This window comes from Haliaeetus albicilla, chromosome W (genome assembly GCF_947461875.1).
Source record: "Haliaeetus albicilla chromosome W, bHalAlb1.1, whole genome shotgun sequence".
Lineage (NCBI taxonomy): Eukaryota > Metazoa > Chordata > Aves > Accipitriformes > Accipitridae > Haliaeetus > Haliaeetus albicilla.
This window is the reverse complement of record NC_091515.1, coordinates 12410933-12430820: the sequence shown is the minus strand read 5'-3', so window position 1 is coordinate 12430820 and position 19888 is coordinate 12410933. Positions and strand designations below refer to the sequence as shown.

Here is a 19888-nt window from a genome sequence, read left to right as displayed (position 1 = left end):
TGAGGCAGGCTGTCCCCCTGCAGTCCAGGGAGGTCCATGGTGGGGCAGATATCCACCTGCAGCCCGTGGAGGACCCCACGCCGGAGCAGGTGGGTTCCTGAAGGAGGCTGTGACCCCGTGGGAACCCTGCGCTGGAGCAGGTTCCTGGCAGGACCTGCGGATCTGTGGAGAGAGGAGCCCACGGAGCAGGTTTTCTGGCAGGACTTGTGACCCCGTGGGGGACCCACGCTGGAGCAGTCTGTGCCTGAAGGACTGCACACCGTGGAAAGGACCCATGCTGGAGCAGTTCGTGAAGAACTGCAGCCCGTGGGAATGGCCCACGTTGGAGAAAGTTCGTGGAGGACTGTCTCCCGTGGGTGGGACCCCACGTTGGAGCAGGGGAAGAGTGTGACGAGCCCTCGCCCTGAGGAGGTGAAGCGGCAGAAAATAACATGTGATGACCGTAAACCCCATCCCTGTCCCCCTTGTGCCGCTGGGGGGGGCTTGGTGGAGAAATCCGGGAGTGAAGTTGTGCCCGGGAAGAAGGGAGGGGTGGAGGGAAGGTGTTCTGAGATTTCATTTTATTTCTCATTTACCTTACTCTGGCTGATTTGTAATAAAAAGTGAGCTAATTTTCCCTAAGCTGAGTCTGTTTTGCCCGTGATGGTAATTAGTGAATGATCTCTCCTGTCCTTATCTCGACCCGCAAGCTTTTTGTTATATTTTTCTCTCCCCTGTCCAGCTGAGGATGGGGGAGTGATAGAACGGCTTTGGTGGGCGCCTGGCGTCCAGCCAGGGTCAACCCATCACAGTCTTTTTGGTGGAGAATGCGGGCAGTGTGAGGAATTTGAGATAAGGATAGTAATTGAGAGAGGTGACGGGCAAAACATGGACTGAACGCAGCTAGAGAGTTAAGAGCTGCTTGATGAGTGGGGAAATTTTATTGTTGTAATTGTGGTGAAGGGACAAGGGGTGGAATGTGTGTAAATTGTCCACTTTTTGTCGGTTTTGTGATGATATTATTTTGATTTTGGTGTGGGGAATTCTTTTTGTTAATGTGAGTGAAGATTTTGTGTGATGAATGTAGATTTTAATGATATTTCTTAAAAATGTGATACACAGAGGCGAGGGGTGGAATGTATTGGTTTTATGTGGCAAGGTTTTGGTAGCGGGGGGGGTTACAGGGGTGGCTCCTGTAAGAAGCTGCTGGAAGCTTCCCCTGTGTTCGAGAGAGAGCGAGCCTATACCAGCTGGCTCTAAGATGGACCCGCCGCCGGCCAAGGCCGAGCCAATCAGTGATAGTGGTAACGCCTCTGTGATAACATTTTTAAGAAGGAAAAAAAAGTTGGGACGCGGAAAACAGCCACCGGAGAGAGGAGTGAGAACATGTAAGAGAAACAAGCCTGCGGACACCAAGGTCAGTGCAGAAGGAGGGGGAGGAGATGCTCCAGGCGCCGGAGCGAAGATTCCCCTGCAGCCCGTGGTGAAGACCCTGGTGAGGCAGGCTGTCCCCCTGCAGTCCAGGGAGGTCCATGGTGGGGCAGATATCCACCTGCAGCCCGTGGAGGACCCCACGCCGGAGCAGGTGGGTTCCTGAAGGAGGCTGTGACCCCGTGGGAACCCTGCGCTGGAGCAGGTTCCTGGCAGGACCTGCGGATCTGTGGAGAGAGGAGCCCACGGAGCAGGTTTTCTGGCAGGACTTGTGACCCCGTGGGGGACCCACGCTGGAGCAGTCTGTGCCTGAAGGACTGCACACCGTGGAAAGGACCCATGCTGGAGCAGTTCGTGAAGAACTGCAGCCCGTGGGAATGGCCCACGTTGGAGAAAGTTCGTGGAGGACTGTCTCCCGTGGGTGGGACCCCACGTTGGAGCAGGGGAAGAGTGTGACGAGCCCTCGCCCTGAGGAGGTGAAGCGGCAGAAAATAACATGTGATGACCGTAAACCCCATCCCTGTCCCCCTTGTGCCGCTGGGGGGGGCTTGGTGGAGAAATCCGGGAGTGAAGTTGTGCCCGGGAAGAAGGGAGGGGTGGAGGGAAGGTGTTCTGAGATTTCGTTTTATTTCTCATTTACCTTACTCTGGCTGATTTGTAATAAAAAGTGAGCTAATTTTCCCTAAGCTGAGTCTGTTTTGCCCGTGATGGTAATTAGTGAATGATCTCTCCTGTCCTTATCTCGACCCGCAAGCTTTTTGTTATATTTTTCTCTCCCCTGTCCAGCTGAGGATGGGGGAGTGATAGAACGGCTTTGGTGGGCGCCTGGCGTCCAGCCAGGGTCAACCCATCACAATTATTAATGTTGTCATTGTATTAGTGTTATCATTATCATTATTAGTTTCTTCTTTTCTGTTCTATTAAACCGTTCTTATCTCAACCCATGAGTTTTACTTCTCTTCCCAATTTTCTCCCCCATCCCACTGGATGGGGGGGGAGTGAGTGAGCGGCTGTGTGGTGCTTAATTGCTGGCTGGGGTTAAACCACGACAGTCCATTTTTGGCGCCCAACATGGGGCACGAAGGGTTGAGATAACGACAAACCTGACCAGAGCTTGTTAAAACAAATTTGTTATAAGCATTCATTATATTGGTCTAATAGTCGCTGGTCATTATGTTGATTTATGTGTTCTTAGAGTTGTTGCTCTGGTTTCTAAAGTTCTGTTATGTATCACCTTGCTTGCTGTATGTAGTCCCTCTTCTGCTGCTTATCATCCGTGGGAGGTGGATTAAGGTTTTCGCTTTGATGTATTGTGTAACACTGGTTTATGGTATGACAAAGTTATCAGTTGTGGGATTAATCTGGTATTTGCACTCAGCATTGTCACCCCTATACTTCGGGAGCCATTTGTGGGAAACTATTAATAATTACACCATTTACCTTTCCTCCTCGGAGAGCAAATCCATGGGCGAGACACCTTTCCTCCCTTTTCCCTTCTCCTCCAGTCCAGCTCCAATGGCATTTGGGAACTTTGAACAATTTGAATACTCCTGGGATGTTGGGATTAGCACGATCCTAGCCCTACTGCTAGGAATCATCATGCTCCTGAATGTGGTTCAGCTCTTGTTTAAGGTTAAACAACTATTTAAGAAGATCACCCAGAGATCTGCTCTGAGGCTGGATAAGTATGAGTGGCAGGGTGTGTGGGGTAGTATGGGCAAGTACCTAGAACAGTGGGCACCTCCAGTGTTTTGGAAATTCACCTCTGAACAAGTGCAGGATCCAGAAGAACTAGTAAAATATTTGGAAAAGGTATGCTGTCGCCCTGGCAACTCCAGAGAGATGCAAATTGCTGCAATGTGCTGGGGCCTGGCCCATGCCTATCGAGCCCTGCTCGACACCACTCAGTACCCTCAAGGGGAAGAGAAGATCTCTGGATCTAACAAGATGACAGGCACTGCAGCTACCCAAACTTCGGCGATGGGCACTGCCATCCCTCCAGCCCCGAAAACGAGCACTGCATCTACCCAAACCTCAGGAAGCCATACTGCAACTGAACCAGTGGACCAACCCGCACCAGTATCACTTGCCCCCGTACAGAAAAAGAAATATACAAAAAAATCAGTTTGGTTAGCAAAGGATGAAGATGAGCCAGGGTCATCACGGCAACAGGAGGAAGAGGCAGAACCAGAGGTAATCACCCGATCCCTAACCTTGAGTGAGCTGCGGGATATGCGAAAAGATTTCGGCCGTCGTCCAGGGGAGCATATTATCACCTGGCTCCTCTGATGGTGGGAAAATGGGGCTGATAGCTTGGAATTAGAAGGTAGGGAAGCCAAGCATCTGGGATCGCTTGCCAGGGAAGGTGGCATTGACTAGGTGTCATGGTTTCAGCCCAGCAAGTAAGAAAAAGGACCACACAGCCACTTGCTCACTCCTCCCACCCCCATCCAGTGGGATGGGGAGGAGAAGAGGGGAGAAAAGGAAAAAAGCCTGGAACCTCGAGGGTTGAGATAAGGAAAATTTACTGGGACAACACAAAAAGAGAAGTTACAACAAAGGTACTAATAAAAGAATATACAAAACCAGTGATGCACAGTGCAACTGCTCACCACCTGGAACCTGATGCTCCGCCACTTCCCCCACCAAAAGTCGAGAGAACTCCCCTCAACCCGCTCCCCATTTATATACTGAGCATGATGTCACATGGTATGGAATAGCTCCTTGGCTAGTTCAGGTCAGCTGTCCCGGCTGTGCCCCCCTGACCTCCCAGGTTCCTGTAAAAATTAACTCTATCCCAGCTGAACCCAGGACATTATCCACCCCTTATTCTATACCATCTACATCATGCCCAGATCCTACATTTTCCAATTAATCACCACCACTTTCCTTGTCTTATATACATATATGGACACCCACACCCACACCCACACACAAATAGCATTCCCTTAGTCGATGGGCTATCCCTCTAAGGTGTCCATCAATTTTATTTAGTCCATGACTTTGGGGCTCCATCTGTTGTAACAGTCCTTCAGGATAGGAGAGATGGTGTCAGGTGTTGGATTGTTGCATGCTGCCTCTGGAGCTTGCGGCTGGTACATTTGGTGCAACCCACGCCCTTGGTCTGCAGGTCGAAGATGTTGATCTTGAGGAAATTGCTGGGCACCAGTTCAAGTTCTATCACTGTTGTACTTGGCTCAGTTTCAAAGTCCATCCTGCAGTCATTTGGGTAATTCTTACAGTAATACCCTTGATATGGCATATAGACACTATAGATACAATGACATACATTGGCAGGTTATTTAGCAGTTAAATATCATACAGCCTAATTCACTGACTATTCTCTCCCAAAATCAACTCTCCCTGAGGTACACATTGAACTTCCCCATCCTTCTGCATCACCCACCAGGTGTACCCAGGTCCTTGAGCAAAAGCAATCCCTTGGATGGGTTTGTCTCTGCTTGAGGGAGGACTAACCCAGACTGTCTTCCCTAACATACTCTTCATGTGCACTACAGGGACTTTATCTCCTTCTACAGTAAGTGGAAGTCTTGGTTGGGCGGGGCCAGCCCAATTGGCAGATCCTCTAGTATTAACTAACCAGGTGGCTTTTCTTAAATGTGTATCCCAATGTTTGAAAGTTCCACCCCCCATCGCTCTCAATGTAGTTTTCAGCAGTCCATTGTATCGTTCGATTTTTCCGGAGGCTGGTGCATGGTAAGGGATGTGATATACCCACTCAATGCCATGTTCTTTGGCCCAGGTGTCTATGAGGTTGTTTCGGAAGTGAGTCCCGTTGTCCGACTCGATTCTTTCTGGGGTGCCATGTTGCCATAAAACTTTGTCTTCAAGGCTCAGGATAGTGTTCTGGGCAGTGGCGTGGGACACAGGATATGTTTCCAGCCATCCGGTGGTTGCTTCCACCATTGTAAGCACATAGCGCTTGCCTTGGCGAGTTTGTGGGAGTGTGATATAGTCAATCTGCCAGGCTTCCCCATATTTATATTTCAGCCATCGCCCTCCATACCACAGGGGCTTTAACCGCTTGGCTTGCTTAATTGCAGCACATGTTTCACATTCATGGATAACCTGCGAGATAGTGTCCATGGTCAGGTCCACCCCTCGATCTCGAGCCCATCTATATGTTGCATGTCTTCCCTGATGGCCTGAAGTATCATGGGCCCACCAAGCCATAAATAGCTCACCCTTATGTTGCCAGTCCAGGTCCACCTGAGCCACTTCAGTCTTGGCAGCCTGATCCACCTGTTGGTTGTTTTGATGTTCTTCAGTGGCCTGACTCTTGGGTACATGAGCATATACGTGATGTACTTTTACCACTAGCTTCTCTATCCGAACAGCGATATCTTGCCACAGTGTGGCAGCCCAGATGGGTTTACCTCTGCACTGCCAGTTGCTCTGCTTCCATTGCTGTAACCACCCCCACAGGGCATTTGCCACCATCCATGAGTCAGTATAGAGATAGAGCACTGGCCACTTCTCTCTTTCAGCAATATCTAATGCTAGCTGGATGGCTTTCAGTTCTGCAAACTGACTCGATTCACCTTCTCCTTCAGCAGTTTCTGCGACTTGTCGTGTAGGACTCCATACAGCAGCCTTCCACCTCCGATGCTTTCCCACAGTGCGACAGGACCCATCAGTGAACAGGGCATATTGCCTCTCATTTTCTGGCAGTTTATTATACAGTGGGGCCTCTTCAGCATGCGTCACCTCCTCCTCTGGTGACATTACAAAATCTTTGCCTTCTGGCCAGTCCGTGATCACTTCCACAATTCCTGGCAACTGGGGTTTCCTGTGCGAGCTCGTTTTGTGATCAGTGTGGACCACTTACTCCATGTGGCGTCAGTCGCGTGATGTGTAGAGGAGACCCTCCCTTTGAACATCCAGCCCAGCACTGGCAGTCGGGGTGCTAAGAGGAGCTGTGTTTCAGTACCAACCACTTCTGAGGCAGCTCAAACTCCTTCATATGCTGCCAATATCTCTTTTTCAGTTGGAGTATAGCGAGCCTCAGATCCTCGATATCCTCGACACCAAAACCCCAGGGGTCGGCCTTGGGTCTCCCCAGGTGCTTTCTGCCAGAGGCTCCAGGTAGGGCCATTCTCTCCAGCTGCAGTGTAGAGCACATTTTTAACATCTTGTCCTGCCTGGACTGGCCCAAGGGCTACTGCATGAACAATCTCCTGTTTAATTTGTTCAAATGCTTGTCATTGTTCAGGCCCCCATTTCAAATCATTCTTCCGGGTAACTTGGTAGAGAGGTCTTACAATTGTGTTATCAACATTCTTCACATACTGAACTCAAAAATATAGCACTATACTAGCTACTAGGAAGACAAATAAATCTATCCCAATTGAAACCAGGACACCATGAAAAAGAGAAAAAAACCTAGAAGCCATGGTTTGGGGGTCAAGCTGCCCTGCCTGCACAGTGGGGTCAAATTACAACTGCCACATACAAACTTTGGTCGAGGAATAATGAAGTGTTGCCCTCGGCCAATGATGACTAACATGACCTTATTTGACCACAGATCAGATTCAACTAGGGTATAAATGGAGCCCCGCCAGAGGGCAAATTGAGTTGGTCCTTCTCAGAGCAGCATGTCTGCAGTCAGGGACTTTCCCCTTGGGTCAGGACGCTGCCCACGGTAACCCCTTGAGGTTGAGAGCCCTCATCTTTTAGGTGAGTGATATGCGCATTTTGAGTCATCATTTCTAAAGCTTAAGAATTCTTAAGTCAGTTGTGTAGTGTTAATTTCCCCTTACATCATTGAAGCTGTGCTTTACTAATGTTGTTGAAGTTCTAAACGATTTTGATTGAAGAATAAATTTTGTTGAGTTTAACACCTGTTTAATTGGATTGTATGAGCCTCCGTGACATTAAATTGACGTAGTCAGCAGTATGATGTTAATAGAGGAATTATTATGGAGGCATGGCTGTACCCCTTCTCCCCCAGGTATAGAATGGACGAAGGAGAAGTGGTCCCACCCAGCAGCAGTTGTGGAGAGAATAGACCAATGCCACAGTAGTTGAGATGGCAATGGCAAAGGCAAAGGAAGTATGTATGCCATCCTAGGTGCCTACTTGATTCAAAATAATAATTCTGACAGATTGGCAAAGGATAATTTAAAAAAGCAATTGGAAATAGATTGTTTGAAAGGAGAACTTAAACGAGAAAGAGAGCATACGTGTTTATTAGAACAAAAAATTGAAATTATGCTAGCATAAGCAAAAAAGCCCCCCAATATTGTCCAAATCCGAAAGTTAATCATGGGCGTGGACCCTAAGGAGTGGGATGGGGACATCTGGGGAGACACTGATGAAAACAGCTCTGAAGAAGTAGAGGAATTAGAGGAAAGGGACATGTGACCCCTTATTAAAACGGAAAGGCCCACAGGTCCACAAGGCGGGAACCCCCGAACCACTATCCGCATGACCCCTTGGATGGGACCTGAGCTCAGTGAATTACAAGCTAAGTTTTCACACAAGCCAGGCAAACCTGAAAATGAATATTTGTGGAGAGTTTCTTTAATGGGGGGAGATCAGATACTATTAAGTGATGACTAAGCAAGGGGTTACTGGGGACCAGGAGTGTTTCTGAGTGCTGGACTGGCGGGTGATCAGTCAATAATGTCTCGAGTAGCTTATTGGGCTGGGGGGATGGACCCCAAGGAGAGAGGAGAACCTATTACTATTTGGGTAAAGGGATTGTCGGAGTTAGTGGAAGGAGTGCAAAAAGCGGCATGTGTTCATTCTATGTATGAAAGGGGGCAGCAGAGGCTGAGGGCTTGTGTCCCTTTTCCAATTGCCTAGTAAATGCCACCTTCCCTGGCAAGTGATCCCAGCTGCTTGGCTTCCCTACCTTCTAATTCCAGGCTATTAGCCCCATTGCCCCAGCATCAGAGTGTTACGGAGGCACGCACAATCAAATCCAACAGGTGTTAAAGCTCAGATTTATTCTTCATTAAAAAGTTAGTTAGAACTCTGGTAACATTTGTAAACCACAGGCTCAGTGATGTAAGGGGAATTAGTACTACACAGCCGACTTAAGAATCCTTAAGATTTAAAAGTGATGACTCAAAATGTGCATATCACTCACCTAAAAGATGAGGGCTCTCTCCCTTGAGGAGTTACCTTGGGCGGCGTCCCGACCCAAGGGGGAGTCCCCGACTGCAGACCCGCTGCTCCGAGGAGGACTGATTCCAAAATGTCCTCCGGCGGGACCCCATTTATACCTTTGTCGAATCTGATCTGTGGTCATTTTAATCCCTATTGGCCAAAAGGTCACTTCAGTGTACCTGGCACATCTCGATTGGTCAGTTCAACTTTCAACCTGCAGCCTCTAGGGTTTGGGTTTTTTTTTCCTCTCCTCCCTGCCTGGAGAAGTTTTGTCTCCTGTCGGGGGGGGGGCATGTACTGCCACACAGAGAAGCCAGGTGATAATATGGTCACCTATATGATGGCCAAAATCTTTTCGCATATCCCACAGCTCACTCAAGGTTAGGGATCGGGTGATTACCTCTGGTTCTGCCTCTTCCTCCTGTTGCCGTGATGACCCTGGCTCATCTTCATCCTTCACTAAGGGAACTGATTTTTTTTGTATATTTCTTCTTCTGTATGGGGGCAAGTGATACTGGTGCGGGTTGGTCCACTGGTTCAGTTGCAGTATGGCTTCCTGAGGTTTGGGTGGCCACAGTGCCTGTCATCTTGTTAGATCCAGAGACCTTCTCTTCCCCTTGAGGGTACTGAGTGGTGTCGAGCAGGGCTCGATAGGCATGGGCCAGGCCCCAGCACATTGCAGCAATTTGTATCTCTCTGGAGTTGCCAGGGCGACAGCATACCTTTTCCAAATATTTTACTAGTTCTTCTGGATCCTGCACTTGTTCAGAGGTGAATTTCCAAAACACTGGAGGTGCCCACTGTTCTAGGTACTTGCCCATACTACCCCACACACCCTGCCACTCGTACTTATCCAGCCTCAGAGCAGATCTCTGGGTGATCTTCTTAAATAGTTGTTTAACCTTAAACAAGAGCTGAACCACATTCAGGAGCATGATGATTCCTAGCAGTAGGGCTAGGATCGTGCTGGTCTCAACACCCCAAGGGTATTCAAATTGTTCAAAGTTCCCAAATGCCATTGGAGCTGGACTGGAGGAGAAGGGAAAGGGGAGGAAAGGTGTCTCACCCATGGATTTGCTCTCCGAGGAGGAAAGGTAAATGGTGTAATTATTAATAGTTTCCCACAGATGGCTCCCGAAGTATAGGGGTAACAATGCTGAGTGCAAATACCAGATTAATCCCACAACTGATAACTTTGTCATACCATTTACAAGAAGGGTTGGAGGGAGGATCCAGAGAAGTACAGGCCTGTCAGCCTGACCTCGGTACCAGGGAAGATTATGGAACAGTTCATCTTGAGTGCAGTCACATGGCATGTGCAGGACAACCAGGGGATCATGCCCAGCCAGCATGGGAATTCTGGAAGAGATCATCGACTGCCCAGAAGGCAGAGTTTTTGAGCATTGCGTGAGGAAGTGACTCGCGCCCAAGATGCACCACCATATAATGAGTTATCAGAAGACGAAAGGCGTTATGCTTTGTTTACTGATGGATCCTGTCGTGTGGTAGGGAACCATCGGAAGTGGAAAGCTGCTGTGTGGAGTCCCACACGACAAGTCGTTGAGGCCACTGAAGGAGAAGGTGAGTTGAGTCAGTTTGCAGAAATGAAAGCCATCCAACTAGCCCCTGATATTGCTGAATGAGAAAAGTGGCTGGTACTCTATCTCTATACTGACTCCTGGATGGTGGTTAATGCCCTATGGGGGTGGCTACAGCAGTGGAAGAAGACCAATTGGCAGCGCAGGGGTAAACCCATCTGGGCATCTGCATTGTGGCAGGACATTGCTGCCCGTGTAGAACACATGGCTCTAAAGGTATGTCATGTAGATGCTCACATGCCCAAAAACCATGCCACTGCCCGAAACACCATCTTAGGCCTTGAAAGGCAAATTTTATGGCGACATGGTACCCCAGAAAGAATTGAATCAGACAATGGGACTCATTTCTGAAATAACCTCATAAACTACTGGGTAAAGAAACATGGCATTGAGTGGGTGTACTACATCCCCCACCATCCACAAGTATCTGGAAAAATTGAGAGATATAATGGACTGTTAAAGACTATGTTGAGAGCCCTGGGCAATGGGGCATGGAAGCATTGGGATACAAATTTAGCAGAAGCCACTTGTCTGGTTAAGAGCAGAGGATCTGCTAACCGTCCTGGGCCTGCCCAAACAAAATCCCTACATACTGTGGGAGGAGATAACATCCCCGTAGTGCACATGGGGAAGTGGCTGGGGAAGGCAGTGTGGATTTCTCCTCCCATGGGAAAAGGCAAACCCATTTGCGGGATTGTCTTTGCTCAGGGACCTGGGTGTACTTGGTGGGTAATGTGGAAGAATGGGGAGACCCAGTGTGTGCCTCAAGGACATTTAACCTTGGGGGAAAAATAATCTGTGATGTGAGTTGTATGTTGTAGGAAGTAATGTAGCAGGAATGACCTGAACTGCAGAGGAGTGAACTTTGCAAGGAACCAGACAAGTGCAATGGTGACCCAAACCAAGCCAGTGTTGTTGCCCAACGATCGAACATACTGCTTCTCCTGTCCTGACCACTCATCTTGACGGATGGGGCCCAAGTCAGAGCCTGTGTGTGAACATCTGGAGGGGTGGAAGAAGCCCATGGAATATCTATCTCTTAAATGACAGGGGATAGTAGTTAATAAGAATGTATAAATCTGTACGTTGGGTATAAACGTGGTTTAAATATGTAGTTTCAGTTGTAAGTGTCGGTAAGAAGGGATTTCAGTAATGAGAATTAAATACAATGGCGTGGTTAGAAGATATATGTGTATTAAATTATGTGGGAACTGATCATGACAGAAATGGTATGAAATAAGGGGTGGAGATTGTATTGGGTCTGGCTGAGATGGAGTTAATACTCCCCATAGCAGCCCTCATAGCGCTGTGCTCTGCATCAGTAGCTAGAAAGGTGTTGATAACACACCAGTGCTTTGGCTACTGCTGAGCAGTGCTGGCACAGCATCAAGGCTGTCTCTCCAACATTTCCCCTGCCTCTTACTGGCAGGGTGGGGCTGGGCAAGATCTTGGGAGGGGACATAACCAGGACAGCTGACCTAAACTAACCAAACAGATATTCCATACCATATGACATCAGCTCAGATATAGAAGCTAAGTAAAGGGAAATGTAAGGGGGGCATTTCGTCTTCTGGAGCAACCACTACGCATACTGAAGCCCTGCTTCCCAGGAAGTGGCCAGACATCGCCTGCTGATGGGAAGTAGAGAATAACATAATTTGTTTTCCTTTGCTTTCGTGCAAGACCTTTGCTTTCACTTTATTAAACTGTCCTTATCTTGACCCATGAGACTTTTGTTATATTTTCTCTCCCCTGTCCAGCTGAGGAGGGGGAGTGATAGAGTAGCTTTGGTGGGCACTTGGCACCCAGTCAGGGTCAACCTACTACAAAGTGATAAATTAATTTTAAAAATGGGGGGAGGGTGGCATTTTGAAATGAGGACAATTCATTGGCACAGCCTGGCTAAGAAGCCGAATACATTCTCAATTAGTCAGCTTGTCTTCAGACCTGAGGCCACGTTACTGTTGGTATTCATCTAAGAAACATCAGGTGAGCCCAGGTGTGCCCACAGGTACTGTGGTCACAATATCTGCAGCATAGACGTGCTGAGGGAGCATGTGCATTCACATTACTATAGATGATCTGAAACCAAGGGAGAAAACTTTTTTTTAATTGCCACAGCTAACCACCTTCCCCAGTTAAAGGAGCTTTCTTGAAGCATCTTAATAGAGGATGTGCTCTTCTGTATGTGACACCAAAAGGAAGATTCTTGTGAAAAAAGTTATTACCAAGACTTTACTAGCAATCCCTTTCCCTTCCCCTCTGCTCCCCTCCTCTGAAAAATGGCTGGTTTGAACCAGCATTACCCAGGAGCTGCCACACAGCTGGCCAGGAGAGTGCACATGCACCCAAGTGACTTGTGCTAATAAAAGCCAACTTGAGTCCAGCCTCTGGCCACACCCTGCTGGAAGCCCATGTGGCCCAGCCAGATAAGAGGCATTGTCTGCACTGGAGAACTGGGGATGAGGCCTTGCTTGTCTGTGCCTGCCTAGAATACTGTGGGAAATAGACAGACCATGATAAGATTTCAGTTTTAGTAATACTGTTATTGGTAATGAAGGTCAAGACATTCTGAAACATCAACATCATTTAAATGTGCGCCTTTCTTTGTACACCAGTTGGTTGTTTGGTTTTTTTTTTAAATAAGTTTATCCTCTCTTCCCCTCTGAAATACTTACAGCCCTGCAGGAGGGTAGTTCTGCACATTTATTCACCTGCTAGGTCAGTCTGTCTTCCCAGTTGCCCCTACACAACAGGTATGGGGCTCTGGAATTTGAGGATCAGGTCAATGAAGATCAGGGTGTAGCTGAAGCCCTATCTAGGGAGGTGCCTAGGCTCAGTTGGGCAGCCCCACGCATTCTGACAGCCTCTGAAAAAAGAAAAAGGAGGGTAATTGTCGTAGGCGACTCCCTTCTGACGGGGACAGAGGGCCCAATATGCAGACCTGACCCATCCCACAGGGAAGTCTGCTGCCTCCCTGGGGCCCAGGTAAAAGACATTACCAGGGAACTCCCTGGTCTGGTTCGGACCTCTGATTATTACCCATTGCTGGTTGTGCAGGTTGGCAGTGATGAGATTGCAGAGAGAAATCCAAAGGCAATCAAAAGGGACTTCAGGGCACTGGGATGATTAGTGGAAGGATCGGGAGCACAGGTAGTGTTTTCCTCAATCCCTTCAGTGGCAGGGAAATATACTGAAAGGAACAGGAAAACACACCTGGTTAATACGTGGCTCAGAGGCTGGTGCCATAGGTGGAATTTTGGGTTTTTTGATCACGGGGAGGTTTACATGCTAGCGACAGATGGTGTCCAGCTATCTCAAAGGGGTAAAAGAATCCTCTCTCATGAGCTGGCGGGGCTCAGAGAGAGGGCTTTAAACTAGGTTTGAAGGGGGTAAGGGATAAAACTAGGTGCACCAGAGATGAGCCTGGGGGCAGCATGCCGATGCTAGGGGTGGATTTGATAGGCCAGCTCAAGTGCATCTATGCCAATGCATGCAGCATGGGCAATAAACAGGCAGAGCTGGAAGCCATTGTGTAGCAGGATAGATATGACTTAGTCGCCATCACGGAAACATGGTGGGATGACTCCCATGACTGGAGTGCTGCAATGGATGGCTACAAGCTCTTCAGAAGGGATAGGCAAGGAAGGAGAGGTGGTGGGGTGCTTCTCTATGTTAGGGAATGTTTTGACTGTACAGAGCTACACGATTCTGATGACAAGGTGGAGTGCTTCTGGATAAGGATGAGGGAGAAGGCCAACAAGGCAGATATTGTGCTGGGAGTCTGTTACAGACCACCCAACCAGGTTGAAGAGACAGATGAATCGTTCTACAAGGGGCTGGCAGTAGTCTCAGAATCGTGTGCCCTTGTCCTCATGGGGGACTTCCTAACTTCCTTGACGTCTGCTGGAAATACAACACAGCAGAGAGCAAGCAGTCTAGGAGGTTCCTGGAGTGTGTGGAAGATAACTTCCTGACACAGCTGGTAGGTGAGCCTACCAGGGGAAGAGCCTTGCTAGATCTACTGTTTACAAACAGGGAAGGACTGGTGGGAGGTGTGATGGTGGGAGGCTGTCTTGGGCTTAGCGACCATGAAATGATAGAATTCTCAATTCTTGGTGAGGCAAGGAAGGGGGTCAGCAAAACCACCACTATGGACTTCCGGAGGGCAAACCTTGGCCTCTTCAAGGCACTGGTTGAGAGAGTCCCTTGGGAGACAGTCCTGAAGGGCAAAGGGGTCCAGGAGGAATGGACATTCTTTAAGAAGGAAATCTTAATGGCTCAGGACCAGGCTATTCCCATGTGCCGCAAGTCAAAACGCCGAGGAAAAGGACCGGCCTGGCTGAACAGGGAGCTTTTGCTAGGAGTCAAGAAAAAAAGGAGAGTTTATCATCTCTGGAAGAAAGGGCGGGCAACTCAGGAGGAGTACAGGGATCTTGTTAGATCATACAGAGAGAAAATTAGAAAGGCAAAAGCTCAGCTAGAACTAAATCTGGCCACTATTGTAAGGGACAACAAAAAATGTTTTTACAAATATGTTAACAGCAAAAAGAAAGCCAAGGAGAATATCTATCCTTTAATGGATACAGAAGGGAACATTGCCACCAGAGATGAGGAAAAGGCTGAGGTACCTAATGCCTTCTTTGCCTCAGTCTTTAATAGGGAGACCAGTTACCCTCAGGGTACTCCGCCCCCTGAGCTGGAAGGCGAGGATGAAGAGCAGAATATACCCCCCTTAATCCAGGAGGAAATAGTGACCTACTATGCCATCTGGACACTCACAAATCTATGGGACCAGATGGGATCCATCCAAGAGTACTGAGGGAACTGGCGGAGGTCCTTGCCAAGCCACTCTCCATCATCTATCAGCGATCCTGGTCAACAGGGGAGGTCGCAGAAGACTGGAGGCTTGCCAATGTGGTGCCCATTTACAAGGAGGGTTGGAGGGAGGATCCGGGGAACTACAGGCCTGTCAGCCTGACCTTGGTACTGGGGAAGATTATGGAACGGTTTGTCTTGAGAGCACTCACATGGCAAGTCTAGGACAAGCAGGGGATCAGGCCCAGTCAGCATGAGTTCATGAAAGGCAGGTCCTGCTTGACCAACCTGATCTCTTTCTATGACCAGGTGACCCGCCTAGTGGATGAGGGAAAAGCTGTGGATGTTATCTTCCTTGACTTCAGCAAGGCCTTTGACACTGTCTCTCATGGCATACTCCTTGAGAAGCTGGCGTCTCATGGCTTGGACAAGTGTACTCTTCACTGGGTGAAAAACTGGCTGGATGGACGAGCCCAGAGGGTTGTGGTGAATGGGGTGAAATCCAGTTGGTGGTGGGTCACAAGTGGTGTTCCCCAGGGCTCGGTGTTTGGGCCCCGTTCTGTTTAATATCTTTATCAATGATTTGGATGAGGGGATTGAGTGCACCCTCAGCAAGTTTGCAGACGGCACCAAGTTGGGAGGCAGGGTTGATCTGCTTGAGGGTAGGAAGGCTCTACAGAGAGATCTGGACAGGCTGGATCTGTGGGCTGAGGCCAATCGTATGAAGTTCAACAAGGCCAAGTGTTGGGTCCTGCACTTGGGTCACAGCAACCCCATGCAGCGCTACAGGCTTGGGGAAGAGTGGCTGGAAAGCTGCCCAGCAGAGAAAGACCTGGGTGTGCTGGTTGACAGCTGGCTGAATATGAGCCAGCAGTGTGCCCAGGTGGCCAAGAAGGCCAATGGCATCCTAGCCTGTTTCAGAAATAGTGTGGCCAGCAGGAGCAGGGAAGTGATTGTTCCCCTGTACTCGGCACTGGTGAGGCCGCACCTCGAGTACTGTGTTCAGTTTTGGGCCCCTCACTACAGGAAAGACATTGAGTTGCTGGAGCATGTCCAGAGAAGGGCAACCAAGTTGGTGAGGGGCCTGGAGCATAAGTCTTATGAGGAGCGGCTGAGGGAGCTGGGGCTGTTTAGTCTAGAAAAGAGGAGGCTGAGGGGAGACCTTATCACTCTCTACAACTACCTGAAGGGGGGTTGTAGTGAGGTGGTTGCTGGTCTCTTCTGTCAGGTGGCTGGAGATAGGACAAGAGGAAATGGCCTCAAGTTGAGGCAAAGGAGGTTTAGGTTGGATATTAGGAAAAATTTCTTTACTGAGAGGGTTGTCAGACATTGGAATAGGCTGCTCAGGGAAGTGGTTGAGTCACCATCCCTGGAGGTATTCAAAAAGCAAGTAGACAGGGTACCCCACAACATGGTTTAGTGGGCATGGATGATGGTTGGACTTGATGATCTTGAAGGTCTTTTCCAACCTAAATGATTCTATGATTCTATGATCTTCACCTGGGAGGATTGTTCTCTTGTCCAGAATCCTACAGTGCCTACCATAAATGGGTGCAATACTGTGAACCTATTCTGAGGATCTCATTCACATATCCTGAGGATTCCTGGTGCTCATGGGTTGTTCGACAGTCCATGGCTTTCTTGTTTACATTGCCTCTTATCAGTAGAACAACAGCTGTTTGCATAACAGCTTCTCCTCTTTCATCTCGAGTCTCTTGAAGCTTCTCCCCAAAATGTTGTTCTTGCCTTAGACCCTGGTCCTACCTGTTACTGCATCTGCTGAAGCCACTGAGGCTCTGCAAGGCCAGATCTTCCATTTCACTGGACAGGGAAACTTCCCATGCAGCCTGCAGACCTTTCTCGGTAGAGCATTCTCCACTGAAAAGTTTGGTTTAACTGAGGTATGTATGCATGTAGTGCTGCACCCCAAAAATATCATAGAGCCTGCCACCTTCTTGAATTTTCCACGCAGTAGATGCATGGGGAATTTCACACAGCTCTCCTGTCCCAAGGTAGAGCTCAGTGTGACTGGGAAGTAATTTGACTGAAGTCATTCCTATCTTAGTTTTATTGTCACAATATCCCACCCTGTGTTCTTGGCTATGGAACAACTGGAAGGAAAGAAACTCAAGTTCCATAAATTTCCCCTGGATAAGAAAGGAAATACAGATGTGGTGACTAACAAACTGATTTCACCTGGAAAAAAACAGCAGCATCTTCTTCATCCATGTCTTTTCAGCTGATCACATGGCTGGCAAAAGACCAAATTATTCCCCTAAAGACAGGTCTCTGGATTTCACATAGACAGGCCATTGAAAGGCACTGATAAACCAGGCCTGAGGCAGTGTCAGGTTTTGCCCTAGAGCACGCAGAGAAGCTGGCAGTATCCCAGCATTACTGCTCAACTGTGTCCCTCTGCATAGAGTGCAGCATTACAGCTCCAAGAAGGATACAGCCCAGCATGTTTTTGAACCTGTCTGTCATCTTCACAATTATTATGAAAGTCCCAAATTCTATAAACCAAATGAACTTCCTGCCCCAAATTAATTTATTTATTATGCCTAAGAGCAGAAGATATCACAGCTGGTACTGGAAAGATTAAAACTGAACTGCCTATCAGCAGGGAAAAGACTGAGTTCATCTAACCTTAGCCACCTTAAAGTTGCATGTCTAGCATAAGCCATTTGCCTGGGCTCCCCCTCCAGTCAGTGGAGTGACTCCAGAGCATGATTCATCACATTCTAAGAATAGTGCCTGAGGTAGGTCTGGTCAATCATGCTGGTGAATGGCCTGTCTCTCTCTCTCTCTCTGTGAAGAGAGCTTTGCCAGATGGCTTTGATGACATGATGATGTGGTGGGTTGACCTTGGCTGGCTGCCAGGTGCCCACCAAGCAGCTCTATCACTCCCACTCCTCAGCAGGACAGGAGGGGAGAAAATAAGATGAAAAAGAACTTGTGAATTGAGATAAAGGCAGTTTAATAAAAACAAAGGAAAGGCCGCATGTGGAAACAAAGGAAAACCAAAAGATTTATTCTCTACTTCCCATCAGCAGGCGATGTACAGCCGCTTCCTGGGAAGTAGGGCCTTAGTACGTGTAGTGATTGCTCCAGAAGACAAATGCCTTAATAATGAATGCCCCCTCTCCTCTTTTCTCTTAGCTTTTTATTGCTGAGCACGATGTCATATGGTATGGAACATCCCTTTGGTCAGTTTGGGTCAGCTGTCCTGGCTATATCCCCTCCCAAGATCTTGCCCACCCCCCAGCCTACTGGTGGTGGAGGCGGGGGGGAATGTTGGAGAGACAGCCTTGATACTGCGCCAGCACTGCTCAGCAGTAGCCAAAACACTGGTGTGTTATTGTTGTCCCACAAATGGGGTTCATTTACCTGGTGTGCAAGCCAATAACACAGAGTCAAGGTATTTTCAAATTAATTTCATTGATGTTGTATTGGTTTTATGTGGCAAGGTTTTGGTAGCGGGGGGGGTTACAGGGGTGGCTCCTGTAAGAAGCTGCTGGAAGCTTCCCCTGTGTTCGAGAGAGAGCGAGCCTATACCAGCTGGCTCTAAGACGGACCTGCCGCCGGCCAAGGCCGAGCCAATCAGTGATAGTGGTAACGCCTCTGTGATAACATTTTTAAGAAGGAAAAAAAAAGTTGGGACGCGGAAAACAGCCACCGGAGAGAGGAGTGAGAACATGTAAGAGAAACAAGCCTGCGGACACCAAGGTCAGTGCAGAAGGAGGGGGAGGAGATGCTCCAGGCGCCGGAGCGAAGATTCCCCTGCAGCCCGTGGTGAAGACCCTGGTGAGGCAGGCTGTCCCCCTGCAGTCCAGGGAGGTCCATGGTGGGGCAGATATCCACCTGCAGCCCGTGGAGGACCCCACGCCGGAGCAGGTGGGTTCCTGAAGGAGGCTGTGACCCCGTGGGAACCCTGCGCTGGAGCAGGTTCCTGGCAGGACCTGCGGATCTGTGGAGAGAGGAGCCCACGGAGCAGGTTTTCTGGCAGGACTTGTGACCCCGTGGGGGACCCACGCTGGAGCAGTCTGTGCCTGAAGGACTGCACACCGTGGAAAGGACCCATGCTGGAGCAGTTCGTGAAGAACTGCAGCCCGTGGGAATGGCCCACGTTGGAGAAAGTTCGTGGAGGACTGTCTCCCGTGGGTGGGACCCCACGCTGGAGCAGGGGAAGAGTGTGATGAGCCCTCGCCCTGAGGAGGTGAAGCGGCAGAAAATAACATGTGATGACCGTAAACCCCATCCCTGTCCCCCTTGTGCCGCTGGGGGGGCTTGGTGGAGAAATCCGGGAGTGAAGTTGTGCCCAGGAAGAAGGGAGGGGTGGAGGGAAGGTGTTCTGAGATTTCGTTTTATTTCTCATTTACCTTACTCTGGCTGATTTGTAATAAAAAGTGAGCTAATTTTCCCTAAGCTGAGTCTGTTTTGCCCGTGATGGTAATTAGTGAATGATCTCTCCTGTCCTTATCTCGACCCGCAAGTTTTTTGTTATATTTTTCTCTCCCCTGTCCAGCTGAGGATGCGGGAGTGATAGAACGGCTTTGGTGGGCACCTGGCGTCCAGCCAGGGTCAACCCATCACAGATGTGCATGAATGGGTGCCTGTCTCAAGACAGCACACCCTTGTCTCAAAAATTCTCACATTTATACACTTAAGTAATACATATTCATTATTATTTTCCTTAATGATTGGTTTGTTCTTCTTTGCCCCTCATGTAGATTAGTGTGCAGACTCTGTCTTCTTCCTTCATTGCCTTCTTTTGAGTAGGTGGTATCATTTGAGTAGGTAGTCAATGAGTCAGTGGTCGCCATCTCCCCCTGTAGGAATTACCTTTTACCTACTTCTCCCCTAATCTTGGCAGTTCCAAGCAGTTCTTCAAGGTTTATTGACCAGACCACAATCCATTACCTTTTCTG

At 48.7% G+C, this 19888-nt stretch overlaps 1 long non-coding RNA gene across 1 annotated transcript in view; it reads left to right on the top strand.

Annotated features, from left to right (window-relative positions):
* The window catches only part of LOC138683278 (uncharacterized), a 260146-nt gene that overhangs the window by 61109 nt on the left and 179149 nt on the right, over positions 1–19888 (top strand). The gene's annotated exons all lie outside the window — the stretch shown is intronic.